Raw genomic sequence first — 17,628 nt, forward strand, 5'->3', positions numbered from 1 at the left:
CAAACAAGGAAAGAAAGTCTATATTTGCTGCTCTTGTTGACGATTAATGGCGCAGGGCCTAGGAGCATAGATTTTTCGCGCTGACCAGCCACTGGAAAAGAACTGCGTTGTATCTGCATTTGTCACTCTAATAAGAGACCTCGTTTAAGACCAAAAAGTAAAGAGTAGCGAGCATAAAATGCTTTTTAGAGTTCTCAGAAACTTGAGAAAAAGCTGTATCTAAGCAGGGCGGGTTCCTGCGTGAATCTAGTGCAAAAGAACACCGCGCTACTCTTACTAGCACACTTTCTATCCTGCACTATTTCACAAAAACCTTAGACTATAACTTCTTGGTGATATTTGACCACTTCCAAGACGCGCTTAAAAATATTTTCGATATTCTCAGGCAAATTTACGGCTCAAATAACCATCCTACGCCGACATAGTTTTTTTCTCTGTGAATTGCCTCAGTTTTTCCACCTTGTCACAGTCACTCTCCAGTGGAAACATACCAGCTGGAGTTTGGAGCAGCCTTTGATGTCCGGGCGCCCACAATAATTCAATAAAACTGCAGAATAAACTGGAAGAGCACCTAGATGGGGGGAGGGGGGCATCTCAATGAGGCCCATGAAATTATTGTTGCTTGTGAAGCCCTCCCTGACTACACAGATCTCGCTGGACACAGAAGCGACTCCCACATCACTTATTACATCAGTGGTTATGTGGCCCGGAAGATGTTTGAAAAGACGAAGTGCGACGAATGCAGCAGGCTGTTGCTTCGCTTAGAGGATTCCAGCTTGCTTCCGGCGGAATGATGCCTCACACGTTAGATAGACAGAGGGGGCCTCCTATACCCGTCCGAGTCCTTAATAGATCTGGTGAAAGCTATGGAAGATGCATTCGCATGCTTCAGTTTCAAGAAGTTGAAAAGGGATAGCATAACAAACCTTATCTCTTGCCTGTCTGTGAATAGGTTAATAATGGTCAGCTGCAAGCACCAAAAACTGGAAGTGACAAGTTGGATCATTTGATTTTTTACACCAATCAGAATGCATTTTCTCGTTGCTCGAGAAAATGCGTCCAACCAAAAAAAGAGAGAGAGAGAAAATATCAAGCTCTTGAAGTTGAGACGTACACAGCTTAACTGTCATAACATTAACACGCACAGCAAACAATGTTTTATTTAATGTTATTGTACATTACTCACACTGTGTTGTATCTCGTGGTTTTAGTATTATTCTGTTCACATTGTTACAAACCTCCCATTTACAAATTTGATGTCACTGTCTGGCTGTGTTTCACATATGCAGAGAAAAAGAGAAATAAATGTTTATTTATAAACGGTGCTTCGCGCGAGGCCCGGTATCACCCTAAGGTGGGAGGGTTCCCTATCCCTAGTACAGGAACCCTCTGGCTTCGACTGCCCTCTTGGCCCTGGCGACTAGTTGTCCCTGGTCTTCTAGGCCCTCGAGGGCAAACTTGGCCTCCCACGTTTCAGGTGGTTGTCGTTTATCCTTGGGGCTTGGTTCCGCTCCAGTTGCACATCGTGGTTTGCTTGGCACTGGCATTCCATAAGCAAGTGTTCCAGGGTGGCCGGTACGCTGCAGAGCTGGCACATGTAGCCATGTGCCGTTGTGTAGAGGCGGTGCAATAATATGCCATGTATGTAAGTGTTGCTTTGCAGGCATCTGAAAATCAATTTTATGTGAACTGGTTTGTGGTTGTATCTATTTTTTCCAAGCAAATCTGAACATCATCTGTATATATATGCCCATAGTGGCATTTTATGTTTACTGTTTTCTAGATAGTTTATTCACTTGTTTTAGCGGAGTTATGTATAAATTTCAGTTCTCTCTGACCTTATTGCATTTGTTGTGTTAATTTTTTTTCGCATTCACTTATAAGAACCTGTGAAAAAAATGTCTTGCTTGTACAAATAGAGCTTAGTTTTCTATGCCCAGGTCATAAAAATAACGCTTTTAAGTATGTTTGCTGACACCTTTACCTGCACTGAGACGTCGCAAAGAACACTGCGGCATCAAATTGAAAACGGCACAGACAGGGTTTTAATGTCAAGCTCACGGCAATTAAGTCATTTGATTTTCTTCTTCCAAGCTTCAGGGTGTGAGTGGCAAAAGTAGCTGATATACAAGGAAGTGAATTGAAAACATTAGTTTGCAGTGCCAACACACGATCTGCAGCAAACCACCAGAATTACGCCAGGTAGGGTTTGTTATACTGTTGGAACGAAAACCGACTGTTACGCGCGCATATGTTACTCTATGACGCATGCACGCAGGAAGAGGCATCACGGAGTCGACCGCAGCGCCACCGCATCTGGATAAATTCGCGCTCGCTCTCCGGTGCGCCGATGCAGACACCTCTCCTTCTAGCCACCATACCACAGCAATGAAGGCAGCGCATTTATCAAGGCTATTTTGACCCACTGTATTTTATGATCAAAGGAAATGAGGCCATATAATATTGCAACCATGTATTGAGCGACATAAGCGGACTTCAATAAAAAAATTTTGTTAAAGTTTGGACTATGGTTTTTTATTTTCTTTTTCAAAAAGTGAGCTGTTTTGAAAAAACTCGCTCCTTTCACTATTCCTTCCTTCCATCACGCTGCATCTAGCAAAACAATCTTTTACAGGAATGTTGAAAAGATATTGCTCTACATGGGCACTTTTTCTGAAATTTTTGCTTGAAATAAGAAATCCGTCAAGGTTACCAAAATTTTTTTATTTTCGCTGAGTTTTTCATTTTTGCCAAATGTTTTGATTCTGAGGAGACCTTAAGGAGCATAGATGTAATTCACTGTGATGCACATTAAAACAAAAATAAAAAATTACACGTTTACAGTGCGCATTTATTTGCCTGCAAAATCGGGAAATGTTGTGGCAAGAAATAAAGAGACGCACACGCCGCCACCTTCAAACATTTTTTTTTGACGTTCTGGAATCAGTTTCTTGTAAATAAAATTTTCGGTTCTGTGCGCATCAAATATAGCCACATAACATATAAAAATCAGACAAAACAAAAATGTCGTCCAGACAGGCATGTTCAATCTCTCGTGTAATCACTCTACGCAGTAATTCATACAATGACAACGAATGCATGGTGCTGATGATTGTGAGACAGACTGAGCTTATGGTAGGCTTTCTCGTGTATACGCTAATCGACAAGAACTTTTTGCTGCCAGTGCCTTTACCTTACCTTTTCTTTCGTGTAAAACAATTTTTCTCTTGTATGTTGCAATTTTCCTTGCTGCCATGAAATGTTCAAAAACACAGTTACTCTATGTTGACCTGCTACTGTTGTATTGGCTTATTACCTATCACAATTGCTTTGTAAAGAAGCATCCAATACAGTTTTGCCCATTGTAATTTTAATGGTGTTTCAGAGTTCCTGGAAGTCATGGCCATAAAATCAGCATTGCAGAATCTTGCAAGGTGACAGAAAGATTAAGAAAAGGGGATTTACAACCGCTTGTTAGTAGCACGACGGAGCAAGTAACATTGACAGTGCATTGATAGTCGTGAGCACAACCTTCAGTGATCAATAGTCTCTATCTTTGATTAAATTTATTAACTTTGACACATGTGCTGTTATACACTTCAGCGTTTATTGCTGTTGCTTGCTAAGTTCGAGAATGCACTCAAAAATACGCATCGAGCATGCAACCTGAGCTGAACAATTTGGAGCATTTGACGTTTCCATACACTGAGACATGCCATGCACCGAGCAACAATGCACGTAAGTAGTGAAACCTTATCACCATGCCGATCGAAGTAGTATATCTGTCAGTATAAAGCTTGACATTTTTTGGCGAAAATGTCAAGCATACTTTGTAGCCCACGATGCTGCATATTATTTCTTACTGTTTGCAGCACAGGCACTAGAAGGTCTTTTTCAATCTGCACTTCGAACATAGCGGACAAGACTGCCACTTTGTCGCAGTAGTTGGTAGCAAGTTTTAAGCACTAAATTTTCTATGCTTACTTATTCACAAAAAGTGAAAAAATGTACAAAAATTTGTGTTTAAAATAAAATATGCCTCAACAGAAAAATATAGAAAGCAATGAACAACACTAAATAACTACTGTTCTAGTTGACAACAGCTCTATATGCATAATCCCTTGCCCTTTCTTCTTATAAAAGAAGGCACTTTTTAGGTGTAAGCCAATGCAGCATTGTAGTTTCACTGATTCCCTTCCACAGTGTCATTTGTTCAGCTTGAGCAGATCAAGTTTTGTACTGGTTGGGTGGCAAAACCTGCCTTTGCTAAAACTTGCGCCATAAGACACAGCCATCAGCAGCTTTGTAGGCTTGAGGTACCCTTGCAAGTGTCCTTATTTTTGTATTTTTTAGCTTGAACTTAACAAGGTCTCCTCTCTTTTTTATTAGTATTTAATGGGGGAAGGGCATTGACTAAAGTCGCTACAGATATCTTTTCCACCCGTTGCCTTAAGTAAGGCGTTTTTTATAGGTGTGCCTGTGGAGCACTTTTATTGTATAACTAAAGCTCCTGAATATTGTTACACGACATCAGGAACGAGAAAGCATCAGGTAAACAATGAAGAAGACGAATGCGATAACACTCGTGTTGTTGTTGCTGTTCCGCTATCTTGGCAGCAGCTGCCTCTGACTTCCTGTATATTTTTAAATATATTTCTTTCATTTATACTCTCACCCCCGTGATATTTGGTGGATGTGCGGGGTAACAATTCCAGTCTCTTTTATCAATTCTGTCATTTCTGTGTTCATTGCCGACTCGTCTTCACCCTCTGCTACATTCTTCTCCTCGCAGAATGTAGCATATGCCAATGTCAACAAGATGATCGCCCCCGACCTTCCTTCTAGCACAGATAGCCGACATCCGGCGCCTGCTGCAATCCAGCCATGACATCTTTGACTTTCATGACCACCCTTTGGGTCAGACATTCTTCGTGACTCATAGGATTAACAATGGAGATGCCAGCCCCATCCGACAATGTATTATCATGTGTCTCATGCTGAGTGACAGGGTATCCAGCTCGATGTTGAAAAAATGCTCACAAAAGACGTCATCGAACCATCCTGCAGTTCATGGGCATCGTCGGTCGTGTTAGTCAAGAAGGACGGCAGCTGGCGCTTTTGCATAAACTACCATCACTTAAACAAAGTAACATGGAAGGACGTTGATACAAGTAAGGATAGCCGCTGGACTAGCAGTAGTAGGGCGTCAACCACAGTTAAATAGCCAAGAACGACATGGCACTACGAGAGCCTAGAACAAACTGTGACTATTATTTTCATGTCTCATACCCAAACTCTAAAGACATGACGAACAATACACACAAGAACAGTGCCGCATGAGGGCACTGTATTTTAGCTATAAACCATTGTGACACTGTTCTCTTTTAAAGACGAATAACTAAGGAGAGTATCTAAGCACTGCTTTTCTCGACCGGTTGCTGTGTCACATTATTGGTGTGCCGGGTGCACCACTGTCACTTGCAGTAATGTCGCCGTCTAAGGAACTTTCAAGAGAACTTCCAGGTGGCTCACGAGTCTTTTTCTCTGGCATGTCAATAACAGTGGATGCAGAGGAAGCAAGCTGCTCATGTTGAGGTGTAGCCTTAAAGTTAGCGCGGTGCACCCCGTCTGTGTCACAGTGTCAGCGGCTGGTGGTTCTGTGTGGGCTGTGCACAAGTGGTCCCCGTGTCGGTGCCATATATCATATTTACTCGTATAATAGGCGCACCCCCTTAGTTGGATCGTGGAAAATTATTTTTTTTTAATTCCGCGCATAATGGGTGCACCTTGAACTTGGTTGTGATCAGAAACGATTCTACCCCCAGTGGTACAGTCGGAACGCGGTTCCATACCTTGAAAAAAAAGAAGGCAAATCGATGAGCAAATAAAAAAATTCGAAGTGCAACGACCTAACTAACGTGTTTGTCGAAATAAAACTTTAAAAAGAGCGTCTATGAGCGAAAAAAAGAAGAAATGGCTGTTCCATCAATTACTGATACCTTCCAAAACGCCACGCTCGTTGGAGGTTATGTGTACAACGCCGAGAACTCGATCGCCATGACTGCCATCAGAGAAAAAGAAAGAAACGCCATTTCCCAAGTGCATATGTTGTGGTCGTGTATTCAACTTTGGTTCCATCATGGGGGAGTACGCAAGCTACATGGCTGGATTTAAACTGAAGGCAGTGAAGTACGCGCTGGAGCACGGCAACCGGGCTGCAAGCAGGCATTTCGGTGTTGGAGAAACCAGTATTCGGTACAGAAGAAATCAAGAAGAAAAACTTAAGGCGACAAAGAAGACACGACGGGCGTTCCACAGTGCCAAGACAGGCAGGTATCCAAACGTTGAAGAGCAACTGGTCCGGCATATACGGAAGCGACGACAAGATGGGTGTGCTGTGTCATTGAATATTGTGCAGATTGAGGCGCGAAGAATAGCCCAAGCGCAGTGCGTCGAAGTAAAAGAGTTCTAAGTCTGCTCCAGATGAACAACTCGTTTCATGCGGTGCCATGACCTTGCACTGCGAAAGCGGACCACCTTGGGCCAGCGCTTGCCCTCAGCATATGAGGACAAAGTAGTGGGCTTCCACCGTTTCGTTCTAAAGCTCCGACAGCAGAAAGACTTCATTATGTCCCACATCGGCAACGCTGATCAGACCCCCCTTTGCTTTGATATGCCGCGGAACACGAGAGTGGAGGAGAGAGGTGCACGGAGTGTCATCGTCAGAACGTCTGGCGCTGATAAACAACGATGCATCATAATGTTGGCGGTGACAGCGGATGGGCACAAGCTACTGTCTTAAGTTATTTTAAACGTAAAACGCTCCCAAAGGCAAGTTTACCTTAAGGAATACACGAAAAAGAGTCCACGAAAAAGGCTGGATGCGGGCGGAACTCGTGGATTGGGTGAAAACAGTCTGGGTTCGGTGGCCGGGTGGTCTGTTGTTTCCATTCATGCTTGACCTGGACAGTTTTTGTGGGCACCTAGTAGACCGCATACGAGATGAGCTAAAGGAACTGCGCACAGATGTGGCAGTGATTCCGGGTGGTCTCACATCGATACTGCAGCCTTTGGACATGCCTTGAATAAGCCTTTCAAGGAAAATGTTCAGAGGCTGTACACCACCTGGATGGCTGGAGGACATCAGCTGACTCCAGGTGGTAAGAGGTGGCCTGTGGAAACGCTGTGCACTTGGATCGTGGAAGTGTGGCAGGTGATCTCCAATGAAGTCCTCAGAAAAAGCATCAGAAAGACGAGTATCTCGAACACATTGGATGCGAGTGAGGATAATATGTTGTGGGGTGCGGATGATTTAGACAGTGAAAACCAATCCTTGCTCGGTGGGGATGAATGTGTACTCTTTGACTCCTACTCCGAATAGGCAAAAGGAGGAACACATATGACTTTTGTGTAAATAAATTTTACGTGTGTGTGTGTGCAGTTGACGGCTCTCACTTCTTCAATAAAAGGTACGTAAGTATAAAAGTTTTATGATGAATTAATTGGTAAACAATAAAGTCACCTATGGTGTCCTAAATTTTCTGCCTGTCAAGAGTTCGCATAGTGCGTGACCCGTTATTTCATGAGGCGTAGTTCTATAGTGGAACAAGGATTGAGATAGCTGTGTTTGAAAATTGCCAGACCCAAATTTCTTGAGCTTTTTTTACGGTATGTACCACTTACTCCGCGGCACTGTTGGACGAAGGATGACAGGGCGGCACGAGCATATGGCGAATTCCTTTTCAAGTCAGAAGCTCAAGGTACTATGCACTGGCAAAAGCAGGACCATTGTCTGAAACTATCATGTCTGGAAAGCCATGGTGTGCAAATGCCGATCTCAAGGCAGAAATGGCCGCGTCTGCAGATGTAGTAGGTACAGCAAGGACTTCTGTAAACTTCGAATATGCGTCCATTATAACCAAAATGTACATCCTAGAAATGGTCTTCCAAAGTCAATGTAAAGCCTAGACCAGGTTCGCTGCGGAAAAGGCCATAGTGTTTGCTGCACCGGCTGCGCAGCTCGATGTTGAGCCTGGCACGTAGCGCCACTCTTCATATTATTTGCAATGTCATTGTCTATGCCTGGCCACCAGATGTGGCTTCTGGTAATCATCTTGCTCTTCCCGATACTGGGGTGGCTGGCATGAAGCACGCCAAGTACCTGGGCCTGAAATTTTCTCGGAATCACAACTCTTGATCTTTATAGCAGACAGCGTTCATGAAGACTAAGTTCACCATTTCTGGCATTGTAGGGGTTCCATTCTGATCCCGCTGGAAGCATGTCATCTTTCAACAGAGACAGGACAATAAGACTCTGAACTAGATCGTCCTTTGAGGCACGTTCTATCATTGTCGGTATTGGAAGTCGTGGATACGAGCCCTCCAGCATGAACAGGAGAACAAAAAGCAGAGCAGGACAACAGAAAGCAGTGCTATCGTTTGGCTGTGGCAGTCTACTAAGAGCATCGGCATGACCTAGCTCTTTCCCTGGTTTGTAGACAAGGTTGTAATTGTAAGCAGCGAGCTTCAGAGCACATCGGACTACTCTTGGCGAAGCTTGCACAAGAACAGTCTTGTTGGCACCCAGAAGTCTAAGAAGTGGCTTGTGATCTGTGATGCAATTTAATGCGCTTTCCAAATCCAGACGGAAGCCTTCCGTTCGTTGCTTCAAAAAGTGGGCGGTCCGCATCAGTCGCGAGTACAAGGAGAAGCGAACAGCCAATGTGGGAAGTGGAGGTGATTAGCATGAAGTGCCTGCCCACAAAAAAATCATAGCATATTCAGTGTTACGAGAAAAGCCCCAATGGTCTATTCGGTAGCGTGTCGCGAGGGCCAATGTCGGGCAGTGAGCATCCAAGCAGTGGAAAGGCGCTGAGACACTTGAGGAGGAGAGACCACTACTGCCGTTGAGGTGCATCCAGCATCTCTGTGGGACGTGCCCGGTGTCTGCGATGAATGCACTCAGTGTCTCTGCAAGGAACGCCGGGATACTCGTAACATGACGGTGGTTATGGTGGTTTAAAGCATTTTATCACAGAAAATGTACCATCGAGTTACCACGGCGTGAATGATGAGTGGGGCGAAGCTTGAAAGGGTTTCAATGGTAAACCATGATTCTTCTATCCATCCTCTGTCTTTATGGCTGGCTGGCTCTCTCTTTGTCTGTCTGCCTGACTGTTCGTGTGTCTACTTGTCTCTCTGTCTACGACAACGGGCACGGACAGACAAATAGGGTAGCTATAGGACAATGGAGGGGAAATTAAGCCCCAGCTAAGCTCATGAGGCCCGCTGCAACGTCATGTTCTCAAAGTATCCTGTAACTGAAAAGGCACGAATCCCTTATATTTCAATCCAATTCATGCCACCTCGCAGCCATTTAAATCCATCCGTTTCGTTTCGGACGGTCTTTTCGACTGTTCCTTCACTTCCGTTTGAAAAACGGACGAAAACAGACACGTGACACCTCGGCTCACGTGACATAGAACGCTACGACATTCGTCCTGGCTCAAATGGACCAGTCACGTGCGACTCGATGGAGCCGAACGCCTCTGTCTAAATTCGGCTCACGAGACAGAACGTCACGGCATTTCCCAAGGCTCAAATGGGTCGATCACGAGCGATTCGATGAAACGAAATCTCTGCATCTGGATTTTGAATATGTGTAAAATTTCACCACTGTATAGGCTTCGAATGGTATGCCCCACAAGTATTGGTGAAACTGATTCATGCCAAATACCAAGGTCAATGCCTGCTTGTGAAGTTGGCTATAGTTTTGCTCTGCTTTCAATAAACTTCTTTAAGCAATTTAAGCAATGGGATGCTCTCTGCGATCAGCCTGTTTGTGCGCCAAAACTACACATATTCTGTAAGGTGAAGCGTCACAGTTAAGGCACGCAGGCCTGTCCGGGCGGAAATGTACAAGAACTGGAGAGAAGCCACTAGGTGCTTACAGGCAGTGAAGGTATCTTGCTGATTCTTTCACCCCTTCAACATCTTTCTGTTGCCAAGAAGCAAGTGAAATGAACGGAGCAGTAAAAAAGTTTGGGCAAAAATCGCTGATAGAAATTGACTAGTCCCAAGAAGCTTTGAAGTTCCTTGATGTCTTCTGGCACAGGAGCATGCAGAATGGCAAACACTTGGTCCATGTTAGGGAAGAGGCCTTCTGTACTCATTATGTGCCCAAGATACTCAACTCGAGCCATGAAGAAGCGGCCCTTCTCGAGTTTCAACTTGAGGCCGGATTCTTTCAGTTTACTTAGTCTTGCACGGAGGTTGCGACAATGCTCACCATCATTTGCACCTGTTATAAGCATGTCGTCAAAATATATTGCTACATGTGGCAGACCCCGGAGCAAGTTCTCCATCTCACATTGAAAAATAGCTGGGGTAGATGAGACCCCAAAAAGCAAACGGCTGTATTGAAACAAACCCATGTGCGTCGAAATCGTAACGTACTCTCTAGAGACCTCATCTAGAACTACTTGCTGGTATGCGTCTCGCAAGTCCAGCTTTGTAAATTTCTCACCTCCAGCTAGCAGAGCCCACAAGTCCTGGATCCTAGGTATGGGGTAGCGTTCCACCACTGCGACTGGGTTAATGGTGACATCGAAATTCCCGCAGATTCTGATGCGTCCATCCTTCTTTGTCACTGGATAATCGGGGCAGCCTATCGCGCTGTCTTCACTAGGACAATGATGAAATCTCTTAATAACTGCTGAATTTCTTGCGTGACTCCCTGTATTAAGGCATACGGCAGCGGGCGTGGCTTGAAGAACTGTGGTGGAGCATCTGAAAGTACATGTAGTGAAGCCGCGGCTCCCTTGAATGTACCTAAGCCCTCTTCTAACACTTCAGCGTAGCCTTGGACTAAGTATTTCACATCAGAAAGTGCATGAATGTCCACTTCAACATCGGAGATGCCGATGCCCGATTATCGCATCCAGTTGCGTTCAAGCAATGTGGCTGATTCGTTTCCGGCCAGAAAAAATCGGTAAGTCAGCCTCATTGCCGTGAAACTTTCCACAGACATCAGCTTTGCCTTCTACATTATTCAAATTTTCGGAATAGCTTCGCAGAAACACTTGCAACAGCTGCACAGGCACCAAGGGCAACGAGCGAAATGCTGGCCCCTGTATCCACTTCCATGCAGAGCGGCTTCCTGCAAGGCGGAGGGGCGTAGTCAATTTGCTATATGTCGAAAACTTCGATAGGCGAAATGGTAGTGGCGGCTTCACCCTGAATTGTATTCACACGATGCCGGTTGGTAGGTGCCAGCGAACTTCATCCCAAGAACGAACGCTACCTAGTGGAATCACCCTGTGATTGCTCTTTTTTTTCTTTTTTATTGCATATTTTCGCCAAGTGGCCTCATTTCCAGCAATAGTTGCAAATGGTCTGGATGTGCTTGCAAGCAGACGCTAGATGTGCATCCCTGCAGCGGTAGCAGGAGACACTCGTCGACGCTGCCGAGACGTGGAGGGTAGAGAAAGTGGTGTAAAAGATAGCTTGCACTATGTCACCTGTCTCTCTCTGCTGCTTCCACCGATAGAGCAGTCTGGACAGCGTCTTCAAAAGTTAAGTTAGATTTTTCAAACAATCTTCTTTGGATATCGGCTTTGTTGGTGCTGCACACCATGCGGTGGTGGAACGTGTTTTCAAGTTCTTTCCCAAAATCACATTATTCAGACAGGATTTTCAGTGCCGTGATGAAGTTGCTGACGGACTCTCCTTCAGTACGAACCCGCGTGTTGAAGCGGAAACAGTGCTCTACAGCAGACGGCTTTGGGCAGTAGTGGTTGCCAAGCAGCAAGAGAATCTCGTCCATCGTCTTGTCACTTGGCTGGTCCGGCTTCACCAAATTGCGAAGCAATGTATAAGTCTTTCGTTCGCAGCAGCTGATGAACGCTGTTGTTTACTTGTTGGCAGGGATGTCGTTCGCCGTGAAGAATGTCTTGAGCTGGTCCATGTAGCAAGGCCAGTCATCCCCTCTTCCCTCGAAGGGCTAGATATTGCCAAAATTTGGCATCGGGATGGATGCTCGTGTGGTATACTCACGAAAAACTTGGTTTCATCGTCATCGCCAGTTAATACAAGTAAGGATAGCCGCCAACTACCAGTAGTAGGGCGTCAACAAAAAATGAATAGCCAAGAATGACATGGCACTACGAAAGAAGCCCTGGACGAAACTGAGACTTCATTGTTTTAACATCCCATACCACAAATCCTAGACATGACAAACAGTACACACAAGAACAGCGCCGTGTGTAGGCGCTGTGCTGCCTTTTAGGTATTGACAATTGTGACAGACGTGTATCCACTGCCATGGATTGACGATGGTCTCGACTGCCTACATAGGTATGCCTGCTTTTCACCCATCAAATTATGATTAGGATACTGGCAGATTTATGTCGATCACCGAGACCGTGAGAAAACCACATTCGTTACACTGAATAGGTTTTTCCAGTTCAAGGTTAAGCCATTCGGATTGTGTAATGCCCCAGCTACATTTGAAAGGATGATAGACTGCCTCCTACGTGGATACAAATAATTCCATGTGCCTGTGCTATCTCGATGACGTCATCGTATTTTCACCCACATTTGGAGGCTACCTTAGCTGCCTGTCAGCTGTCCTTGAGGCTTTGCGGGAAGCAGGCCTTCAACTCAACTCTTCCAAGTGTCATTTTGGCTGCCGGGAAACCACTGTGCTTGACCACCTTGTCAGTGCTCTTGACGTACAACCTGACCCAGGCAAAATTCGAGTTGTCAAAGATATTTCCATGCCATCTTCCACAAAATATGTCATCGGAGCTTGATCGGCTCGTGTTCTTAGTTTCAAAGTTTTGTGAATAATTTTATCGACATTGCCCTATCACTTATGAACCCACTGACGAAGAGCATGCCTTTTTCTTGAGGTACTGACCAAGCAACTGCGTTCAGCACCCTTACTACATTAATTACCTCCCCACCCATCTTTGCCCATTCCGATCCATCAGCCCATTCGTACCAAAGCCAGCGGACACGGCATCAGTGCTGTTCTCGCCCAGCAGCAACAAGCACAAAATTGTGTCATCGCTTATTCCAGTCGCCTCCTTTCTTCTTCGGAGAGCAAGTTTTCCATCACTGAGTGTGAGTGCCTCGCACTAGTCTAGGCAGTTGGAAAACTTCTACCATACTTGTATGGTCGCACCTTCTCGGTAATTACAGATTACCATGCCCTCTGCTGGCTGTCGTCTCTTAAATATCCCACTGGACGACTCGGACATTGGGCCTTGAAACTTCAAGAATACAGCTTAGACGTGACATACTAATCTGGCCAAATGAATGCACCAAGGTGCTGACTGTCTATACCGTCATCCCGTGGACCCACCCAACTTTTCAGCACATGATTCTGACCCCTGCGTCTTCGCCATATCTGCTTTCACCGACATACATCAGAAACAGTTCAGTGATGTCCACTTGCGATTTGACATTGTCACAGAACGAGCGCTCAAAATGGGCGCGCCGCCAAATTCTTGCGATAACGCGCCGTAGAGACGCCGGGAGGTCAAAAGAGAAAAAAAAGAAAACAAACATCCAAGGCTCCCCGGGCGCGCGCTCTCCCCTCGGAAGCGTGGCTTCACCTACGAACCTCCTCAGCCCACATCGGCGGCCGAGCAAGCCCGCGAGAAATCTAGAACGAAAGAGGCGTGGTCACGCCGGGTTGAGTCATCCATCGCGGAGGGCATTCGAACCGTCTCACCCCCTACCCACCCTTCGCTGCGTATCGTGCCGACGAAATGACGAGAACTTTCTGGAATGTCGTGCGGAAGGTATTTAACCGAGCAGCGGAGACGAGAGATTAGGAGAAGACGGAAGTTCACGCCAGAGCGCGTAGGGTATCCCGCCGTGTAGTCGGTAAAGGTATTGTCCGTAGAGACAAAGCAGGAGACGAAGAGGATTTCCACCTGAGGGGTGATGACTCGAGCTACAGGCAAGAGTGTGTGTTTACCGCTATCGAGCGAAGACGCGTGGCAACCGCTGCGTGTGTGAAGCCGACGTGTTCGGGCGAAGAAGTTTGAAGCTTGGAGAGTGGCCTATTGAAGACGTGAGGTTTCCTGGAAGAGAAACTTCGGGGACTGCGGAACGACATCAACGCTGGACTTTGAGTGAGTGATTCTCGGAATAGTATCATCTAGACTTTGGTTCCAGGAACTTTGGACTGAATAGGTTTTCTATCTCTTTAGTCTTTAGGTGTCTTGGTTGTTCAATGCATGCGACTGCATTGTAGTGCGTATTGTTGTCCGTGTCCATTGTTTCAAGTGTGGCTGATTGTACTGTGTAGTACGTTGTTTGATTGGTTTGATTGGTGACATATTGTATGCAACTATTGTGGAGTGTGCATTTTTGTGTCTTGTTTTTGATCTGCCATTATTGAGAATATAATTTTGTTTGTTTATCAACTCTCGGCTCTGACTTGTTCTTTGGGCCACATCCGGCGTCCGCTGGCGCGCCAAAAAGGACCACTTCTAAATTGTCCACGCTTTGGTGGTGCGGTTCGGGGGGCTGATACTTCGGCCCTTGGAATTAGCCCGGCGATCGCCTCCGTAATTAACGGGACTTGTGTGACAATTAATCTGGCGTCCGCGACAGGACATTTTGGTGCACAGTGTGTCCAAAGTAGTGAGAAAGAGCCTCGAGTGTTGATAGTGCTATCGGAACGATTTTGTGTGTTGTGCAGTGTTCTCGTTAACGAGTGCAGTGGAGTGTTCCGATAGACTGATTTAGGCAGATACTTTTTACACGCGGCAAGACTTTATTTGCGAGACACCATGGATTTCGAAAAGTTAGTAACTCTTGGTGAGAAGATGGGTCTTTCTGGCGCCGAACTACGGAAGTGGGTCACCCAGAAGGAAAAAGATGAAAAAGAGAGGGCCAAAGAAGAAAAGGCAGGTGAGCTGGAAAAAGAAAGGCTGGCCATCGAAAGAGCCAAAGCGGAAAAAGAAGCTGAGTTGGAACGGACTGGACTTACGTCGGCACGACCTCAACCGACCGACAGTGTAAAGGAGACGGAGTTGGCCAGCCAGGCCAAATGTCGGGACGTGAACAAGTGGGTGAATAACCGGGCAGGATCGGTTGAGCGTCATGACCCGTTAGCAGTGTCGGAAGTGACAATGATGGCTGAGACGCCGCCTCAGATACCGTCGTTGGAAGGGGCTTGCCGGAACAAAACGAGCAAAAACAAAAGGAAGAGATCGAGAGAGGTTGGCAGCTGAGAGAGCCAAGGAAGAAAAAGCAGCTGAGTTGGAACGAGAGAGGTTGGCAGCTGAGAGAGCCAAGGAAGAAAAAACAGCTGAGTTGGAACGAGAGAGGTTGGCAGCTGAGAGGGCGAAAGAAGAAACAGAGCAACAATTGAAGTTGGAGTTGGAGAGAGAAAAGCTGGCAGCTGAAAGGGCGAAAGAAGAAAGAGAGGCAAAGGAGCGACAGCTGAAATAAGAAAGAGAGCAGCAGTTGAAGTTGGAGCTGGAGAAAGAAAAGCTGGCTGCTGAGAGGGCGAGAGAAGAAAGAGAGACAAAGGAGCGACAGCTGAAAGAAGAAAGAGAGGAAAGGGAATGGCAGCGGCAGCACGAGATGGAACTCGAGCGGCTCCGGTTGCAACAGCGAAGTGAAACTCCCGTCCAAGCTAGAGTTGAAAGCAGCGAACGGGAAGATCATGGCTTCCGCTTGAACCCAAGAAAGCTGCTCGTGGCGTTTGATGAAAGGAAGGACGACCTTGACGCGCACCTTCACCGATTCGAGACGATTGCGAGGAGCCAGAATTGGCCGGAACATAAATGGGCAACTGCTTTGAGTACTTGCTTGAGTGGTGAAGCGCTCAATGTGTACGGTAGGCTAACGCCGACTGATGCAGCCAACTATGAAAAGGAGAAAAACTGCTTTGCTGAAGCGATTTAGATTTACTGTGGATGGATTCCGGGACAGATTTCGGACAGGAAAGCCAGCTGATGGGGAGACGGCTACGCAGTATGCCGCCCGACTTTGCCATTATTTCGACAGATGGATTGAACTTTCAGTGACAGCGCAGGAGTACGATGAGCTTAGAGAGCTCCTAATTAGAGAACAATTTCTTAGTAGTTGCCACCCAAGCCTGTCGCTGTACTTGAAAGAGAGGAAGGCTGAGTCACTTGAAGGAATGCTTAAATTGGCTGATCGATTCTTGGAAGGGCAAGGTGGAACTAATTTGGCCAGGGTCAAGAAGGAGTGTCCTGAAGATTCGAAGAAATCGGCTCCCGAAGAAAAGAAGCGTGCACCGGAGAGGACTCCGCGTTGTTTTCTGTGTAACCGAGTGGGTCATCGCGCGAAAAACTGTCCAATGATCTTTACGAGCCCTACGGTAGTAAAATGTTTCAAGGGTGGTCAGACTGGGCACAAAGTAGACGCATGTCGAAACGGAGCGAGCCAAACTCACCAGGTATCCTGTGTGCAAGCGGCACCGAAATCTGATAATAATGCCGTCACCGATGGATTCGTAGAGTTGAAAATGGGGAGAAAATTCCTATTGTGGGTGCTGTAATGTCAAAACAGCCAACCGGTGTTACGAAGGGAATGCCAACGCTGCCTGGAAAGGTTGCAGGCAAGAAGATTACGGTTCTAAGAGACACCGGTAGCTCCACGGTTATCGTGCGGAGAAATTTGGTACGGGAAGGTGAATTGACAGGCAGAACGAAACCGGTTTGCCTAATTGACCGTACGGTTCGGATGCTTCCCGAAGCAGAGATTCAGGTGGAAACCCCGTACTTCAGCGGGAAGGTTACCGCTCTATGTATGACGACCCCCCTTTACGACCTTGTCATCGGAAACATCGCCGGGGCGCGAGGACCGAATGATCCGGAATGTTTGGGAGAAGACCCTAAAATAGAGCCCTCGCCAACCCAGCGACCGCGAGATACAGTGGAGGAGCAGCCCGTGACGGATCTCCGTAGAGCCCAAGGTGAAGCCGCGGCGCAAGAGACAACGAATGAGAAGATGATCGTGTTGAATGAGTTCACGGGCCGAGCAACTGGACTTACGTCGGCACGACCTCAACCGACCGACAGTGTAAAGGAGACGGAGTTGGCCAGCCAGGCCAAATGTCGGGACGTGAACAAGTGGGTGAATAACCGGGCAGGATCGGTTGAGCGTCATGACCCGTTAGCAGTGTCGGAAGTGACAATGATGGCTGAGACGCCGCCTCAGATACCGTCGTTGGAAGGGGCTTGCCGGAACAAAACGAGCAAAAACAAAAGGAAGAGATCGAGAGAGCACCGCAAACAGGGGCGCAAGCGCCGCTCGAAATGCACAGGATATGTGCTGAAGTCAAATCAGAATGTGTTTGGCAGTGCTGAGTGCCATATGTTGTGTTAATGTTCTTGTTGTCCTGTGTCACAACTGTATGTCGAGCGAGTCAAAATGTTTGTTACGGTGATGTGATCTATAGTATTGTATAATTGTTGTAATGAGAGAACTTTGTACATCTGTATTGTTTGGAATATGTGATTGAGTTGTTGCATTCATGTACCTGTGGCTATATTTCATGTGTTGTGGAATGGAATTACCATGTACAATTGTATTGAGTGATCTACTGTGAATGTGAAGTGTCATGAGCGACGAATT

Source organism: Rhipicephalus microplus, chromosome X, assembly GCF_043290135.1.
Source record: "Rhipicephalus microplus isolate Deutch F79 chromosome X, USDA_Rmic, whole genome shotgun sequence".
Classification (NCBI taxonomy): Eukaryota; Metazoa; Arthropoda; class Arachnida; order Ixodida; family Ixodidae; genus Rhipicephalus; species Rhipicephalus microplus.